The sequence below is a fragment of the Mustela nivalis genome (assembly GCF_964662115.1).
Source record: "Mustela nivalis genome assembly, chromosome: 6".
In the NCBI taxonomy this organism is placed as follows: domain Eukaryota; kingdom Metazoa; phylum Chordata; class Mammalia; order Carnivora; family Mustelidae; genus Mustela; species Mustela nivalis.
The window spans coordinates 16,212,992-16,219,738 of record NC_139025.1 but is presented as its reverse complement, the minus strand read 5'-3'; the positions used below and the strand labels follow the sequence as shown (position 1 = coordinate 16,219,738).

The window sequence follows — 6,747 nt, the reverse complement described above, 5'->3', positions numbered from 1 at the left end:
ATCTCCAAGGAGCCTCAACTAAGACTCCTCGCACTTTTCTTTTTTAGCCAATGCACAATTCAGAAATTCACTGGAAAACAGATGGGACTCCAGGTCACTACCTATAATCTCCATTGTATGGAGAGAAGAAGCTGAGCCACAATCATGTATAAATGAACTTTCCAGATCACTGAAACTTAGCCCTCCAGGTTCCCAAACTCTTTTCCTTTTAAGTGTTACTGGTGGAAATGTTTCTAACGTTCTTAAATGCTAACTCGCCGTCTTCAACGGAGAAAATTGGACAAAACCTGACTCTTGCTTTTGTTTCTTCCTTCTTTTAAAAAAAATTGTTGGTGGGATAGATCATATATATGAGTAAAACATGTATATACAGTATAAAGAATATAAACCAAGTAGCTACCCATAGACCCACCACCCGGATAAGAAAAAGAATATCACTACAGCACGATAATACTACACTATACTCAGCCCCCTCTTTCCATATCAGAGGGAACTAATTCAGACATTAATCCTGTCCTTGCTTTTCTTTGTTTTACCACATGTCCCTGTAGCCTCAAACAGTAGAATTTGTTTTGCTGGTTCTTGAACTTCACATAACTTGAACCTGACTTGTGTATTTTGCTGTGAGTAGCTCTTTCTGTTGAATGTTGTGTTTTTTAGTTTCATGCATGTTGCTAGGTGTGGCTGTAATTTGTTGATTTTCTCTATATATAGAGGATATATAGAGAGATTATATATAGAGAGAGTATATATATAATATTCCATTGCAGACCATACCACAGTGCATTTGTGCATTCTACTGTTGGGTGGGTGTCTGAGGGATTTTGAATACTATTTTGGACAGTGCTGCCATGCACTTTCAGACTCATGTATTCCATGACCATGGGCAAGGGTTCTTTCTATGCACAGGTCTTCCTCAACTTACAATGGAGTTATGTGCTGACAAACCCATCATCATAAGTTGAAAATATCATAAATTAAAAATGCATTGAATACACCTAACTTATCCAACATCATAGCTTAGCCTTCAATATATTGATTTTTTGAATCGTATACCGAAAGTAAAAAAACTGAACCATTGTTAATGTATCGGTCTTTTATCCTTGAGACTGCGTGGCTTGCTATAGAGCTGCTGCTGGCTGCCTCTGCCCAACGTCAGGAGAGAGTGTCGTGCCACAGGCTAGTCCAGAAAAAAAAAAAATCACAGTTCAAAATTCAAACTACGATTTTTTTTTTTTTCAAAGTACGATTTCTACGGAATGCATATGGCTTTCAAACCATCGTTAAGTCAAACTTTCGTAAGCTGAACTCTTGTAAGTTGGGACCATCTGTATGCAGGAGAGGAAAGGCTGGGTCAAGAATTCTGCACATGCTGGGTTTTACAAGGTGCTGCCAAGCCAGTTTCCTAAGTGCTTATTCTCCCACCAGCAGTGGGGGAACCCCCCAATGTCCACATCTTCAGTGACACTGGATACTGGCCCCCTTTGCGGGCCCCATAGTGCTCTGGGGCTCTTTGGGCTGCCATAACAAAATACTACAGCCTGGGGATGTATAAAAGCAGAAACTTAGTTCTCACCACTCTGGAGGCCGGAAGTCCAAGGTCAGGGTGCCAGCATGGTCAGGAGAGGGTTCTCGTCCGTGCTGCAGACTCATTATAGCCTCACATGGTGGCAGGTCTAGGAATCTCTCTGGGGCCTCTTTGGTAAGGGTGCTCATCTCATTTTTGAGGGCTTCACCCTCATGACCTAATCACCCCCAAAGACCCCACCTCCTAATACCATCACCTCGGGGACTAGGAGTTAGCATATGGATTTGGGGGGACACAGACCACAGCGCGCACAGCCCCACTCGTGGATGGACAATAACACGGGGTGGCTCCTGTCGGAATGAACGGGCTGGGAGGCTCTGCTGTCCGCTTCTGCCTTTGTTTCTGCCTTTCCTACAAACTAGCAAACATCTCGTTCCTATCAGAATGTCAACCTCGGGCAGCCTCCGCCTCCCCCAAGGGACTTTTTCAAATCCGCTCTGGAATGGGGAGTCCTTCACCCGAATCTTCTCTGGAGTTGTATCTACACCAAGAGTAAAACTAAAAGAGGGTCTAAACAGCTTGCCTCTGGGTAAATGCATAAACTCTGAGGGATGAGTTCTGGGACATTTATTTTGGCTGCCAGCGTTCTTTTATGTTTTCTTTTGAAGGTGGTTGTTTGTTTCTTCATCAGTTTTGGATTTCATTGGTTTTTGCTCCTTTTCTGTTTCCTGTTCCAAATAATTGAGGTTGCTGTATAAATCACCTCTGGATAAGTGAAGTGCTACTGCCCTTGGCATATGCTTCTAATTTAATTTTGGATTAAATTTAATTAAATTCATATTTAATTTCGGTTGCTGGTATCCTCCCAAAATACTGTGGCTTCAACTAGCAGATGGCACATATCCTTGTGACAAGAGACACCAAATATTCAAAAAGAACTTAATTCTGCCCCCATCAGAAGCATCTTTAGAAACAAGTGTGTTGGAAAATTCTGACTTTTAAATGAAACTCATGCCTCATGTCGAGTCTGAGTTAACAGATTACAGACTCATTGTTGGACTCATTTGATGGCAAAAACCAACATTCTTCGTGAACTCTTACTGCTGAAAATATTTTGACAGGGGCTGAGGGTGTGGGTTACTGACCAGCTCTGACAGATGTGAGCAGAAAGGGAACTGATTAACAGGAGATTGGATAATTTGCGGGAAGACCCAGTTTGAAGCCATGCAGCCAAGAATAGGCCATTCTGCCTAGTGACGACATGCTGCCCTCACCAAGCATGTGGGGTGCCTCACCCATACCGCTAGCCCTGGACACTGGGTACAACCACTGCTCTAGGAAATCAAGCTCCCTGCTGAGGTTGCCTTGACTGGAGAGCCTTTCTTAGGTAGAGCCTGGTCACATGCTGTGCCCTAGATGCCAGGGAGGCTGGGAAGACAAATACATTATTTGTGAACATGTGGGTTCCATGCCACATAATGGAAAACTCAAAATAGTTGTGGTTTAAGCAAAATAGAAATTTACTTCACTCTGTATAAAAAATTGGAAGGCTAAGAGTGCAAGATTGCTGCTGAAGCTCCTTGGAGGGCCTCTGCATGCTTCCTTATGGACCAATATGGCTGCTTGAGCACCTGCCATCAAGTCCACATTTCAGCTATCAGGAAAGAGAAAGAATGACCCCCTTCCTTTACAACCACTTCCTGGAAATCAAACACTTTGCTTACATTTCAATGACTGAAACTCAATCATTTGGCCACATCTAGCAGAATGTAGTCTTTGATCCAGATAATCATGTCTCCAGCTATAAATTGAGGATTCTCTTACTAAAGAAGAGAATAGATATCACAGGTGACTGGTGGCATCTGCTATAGCAAGTTCCTAGCATTTTTGTCCTCTGTACTGGAATGTGAGCTCTGTTCCCTACCAAGGCTCATAAAAGTGTGTGTGTGTATGTGTGTGTGTACATGCATGCAAACATGTCCACAGGATAGAGATATTTCTCAAACACAGAAAAGGGGTTCAAAAGCTAAACAACCAGAAAGAATAGACAGAGACACAAAATGGTACTACTCCATTACTGCCACCCTTACTAGAGCTACGGGAAGCCAAGTAACTGAGTCACATAGCACTGAAGTCTTTGAACACAGTCATTTGCTAGAGGAAGATGGGACAAGGAGAAAAAGACTTTGGGAGGCACAGCTGGAACTAGAAGTATCCATGCTGGGCAAATCTTCAATTTTCCCATAGGCTTGTGGGATCAGGCCAAGAATTCAAATAAAGACCCATATACTATATATATAAATTTTTAAACTATATTAGTCAAGCTAAAAAATAAAATAAATATAAAAAATAAATTAAATAAATAAATAAATAAATAAAATATATCTTGGGCCACCTGGGTGGCTCAGTCTTCTAAGCATCTGACTCTTGATTTCAGCTCAGGTCGTGATCTCAGGGTTCTGCGATCAAGCCCTTCGCCAGGCTCCACACTCAGTGCAGGGTCTGCTTGGATTCTCTCTTTCCCTCTCCCTCTGTCCTATACCCCCTGCCAGCTCGTGCATGCAAGCACACTCTCTCTTTTAAAAAAAAATAAATAAATAAAATAAAGTAAGTGGACCTGGGCCTTGGCTCTGCTTGGGCATCTCCCTTGGTCCTGAGGATGCCTGACCCCAGAGAGGCAAAGGGGCCAGGGCAGGAATCTTTGAAGGTCAGAGCCCCGGTCTTGGGGTCGTATTGAGTCACTCAGTCATACTGACCCAGCAGGCCTGTCCTTAACATGAATTAAGAATAGCTAAAAGTTATTTTGAGAGCTTTTCCAGTTTCATCTGGAGACCGGAGATTACCGCTGGATTATGGACAAAGGGAGATCATTTCTTTAACTATGACTCTGCATTCAGGGACAGGATTCAGCACTAAATGTATGTCTCCTCATCTCCGGAAACAAACCCAAACTCAAACACCAAAACCAAAATAGAACAAAGCAGGAATCCCTCTTCCGCCCTTGACATGCTCGGCCAATTTCTCTCTGCTTCCTCCTGCTCTGACACCCTCCAATCAGGCTCTCTCCCATCAGCCTCCTGCTTTTCCTGCTCACTTTCTTCCCTCGGCCTCCCTTCCCTGGCTGGAGTCTTAATCCCTGCCATAGCGACAGGGAAAACAACATAACAGTGGGGCAGATGAGAGCTGAATTTCAGAGCCCTGCTCAGAAGTGCGGGCTAGCAGGGCCAGGAGTTTCCATAACGAGGCAGACCAGGCAGGGGAAGAGCTGGAATCTTGGAGAGACAAGGAGGAAAACTTGGGGGTTGGAGGAAGAAGGCACATCTCAAGAACCGTGTGGAGGTCCATAAAAAGGGGATAAGGAGGGGGGCCCCCACAAAGTTGTAAAAGGTTAGTATTGTTCCCTCAAAGGCCATAGCGCCCGTGACCATCCCCAAAGACAGTCACCATTCTATGGGATAAATTATTGACAGCGAGGGATGGTCGGGGGGAGGCAGTTCTCAGGAAACCTGAGATCCCTCTCCAGAAAGGAGCTCAAGTGTTAACATTTTGTGAAGTGGAACCCCAGCGTTGGAGGCCCGGTGGGATGGTAAGGGGTTAAGGCTCCCAGGGAGCAAAACGGAGAGCTTGAGAGAGTATGGTCGTGAAATTGATTTATTTTAGAAACACGGAAATCCCATGAATGTGCTTCTGGCCACAAGACAGGACAGGTGAGAAAAGAGAAAGGAAGGAAGCCTGGCTTCTGCTTCCTGGAAAGGGGGTGTTGTTACAGATCTCCCGGGGAGCACACACACTCCTCTTGTAAATGTATACGAGGCCTGATTACTTGGCTTGCTCTCTGCGGCCCAGCGCGTTCCTAGTGGCTGCCTCCCTGGCGTTCTGGCATACGGGCTGCCAACACTTGCCAACAACAAGGAAGCTGGGTACCGTGGCTGCAGCTTTTGAAAGCGACTTATGAAAGAGATGACTCAGCCCTGGGGCAGGAGGAGGGCGCAGCTAACACCTGGCTCAGCAAGAACCGGTATGCTATCGACTCAATCCAACTCAGCACGAACCAAGTGCCAACTGTGTGCCCCATCCCGGAGGGGGGACGATGACGAGGCATGATGGGAAGAGGACAGGTGTGCCCCTAAGGAACTGTAATCAGGGGCCAGGAAGCCTACCAGAGAGGAGAATGAAGAGTCTGGCGGTGATGGTGATTTCACCGGGGGACGCTGACGGAGGCAGGAGGAAGAAGGAGAGTGTCTCCCTTCCTGTAGTCAGGTGATAAGTCTGCAGCTTCCTGAAGCCTACCCCAGTCCTCACGGCCTCTGCTCCAGCCAGCCTGGCTTCTGTCCCTGGAGTGGCCCTCAAACTTGACCCTCTTCTCTTCTCTCAGCTCAGGTCCTCATTTCTGACCTTGGTCCAGGCTCTGCACCCGGCACCCCAAGGCAATGTCCTAGCATGTGGGTCAGTCAGCTCCCGCCCTGCTTGAAAGCCTTCCCTGGGAAGAGAGTCAGCCAAAGCAGCTGTAGGAAGGCCAGAAACCAAAGTGCAGTTATGGTCCTAGGGACACACAGGCCTCTGCGGTTGGCAGGTGGAAGAAAGGAAAACAGAGACTGCAAAGCAGACGGAGATTAGCACCTGAAAGGAATGACCAAATGGAGGTGTTAAAGAAGCAAAACAGGGTACCAAAAACACTATTTTCTTTCCTCTTATAAATAATTCTATGGAATAAAGTTTTCAGGAACCATTTAAGAATTCCTTACTAAGAGAATTTTCTTTGGGGTAATAGCTGCCCATGTGAGTCTTTAATAAGCATGCAATGTCAGAGAAAGAACGAGGAAGGGAATAAGAAAGAAAGAGTGGGAGGAAGAGAGGGAAGAAGGAAGGAAAGAAGGGGGAGGGGGAGGGGGGAGGGGGGCGGGAAAGAGGAAGGAAGGGAGAAAGAAAAGAGAAAAGCAAAGAAACAAAAAGAGAAAAGAAAATCTTCTTTGAGCGCCTGGGTGGCTCAGAGGGTTAAACCTCTGCCTGATCTCAGGGTCCTGGGATCGAGCCCCGCGTTGGGCTCCCTGCTCGGTGGAGAGCTTGCTTTCCCCATCTCTCTGCCTGCCTCTCCGCCTACTTGTGATCTCTCTCTCGGTCAAATAAATAAATAAAATCTTAAAAAAAGAAAATCTTCTACAGATTTTCTTTATTTTATTGACAGATACCTCTGGCCCCCAGGATAAAGGCTAAGCCCC

General features: G+C 45.8%; 1 long non-coding RNA gene across 2 annotated transcripts; it reads left to right on the top strand.

Annotated features, from left to right (window-relative positions):
* Window positions 1–5,506: 5,506 nt before the first annotated feature.
* Window positions 5,507–6,262, top strand: LOC309866682. Of its 2 annotated transcripts, none has more exons than XR_014312750.1 (3): window positions 5,507–5,788; window positions 5,904–5,974; window positions 6,102–6,262. It is a non-coding gene; the product is annotated as an uncharacterized lncRNA (long non-coding RNA). The 2 variants fall into 2 exon arrangements; XR_014312751.1 differs by having other exon boundaries at window positions 5,665–5,788; window positions 6,075–6,262.
* The last annotated feature ends 485 nt before the right edge of the window (window positions 6,263–6,747 follow it).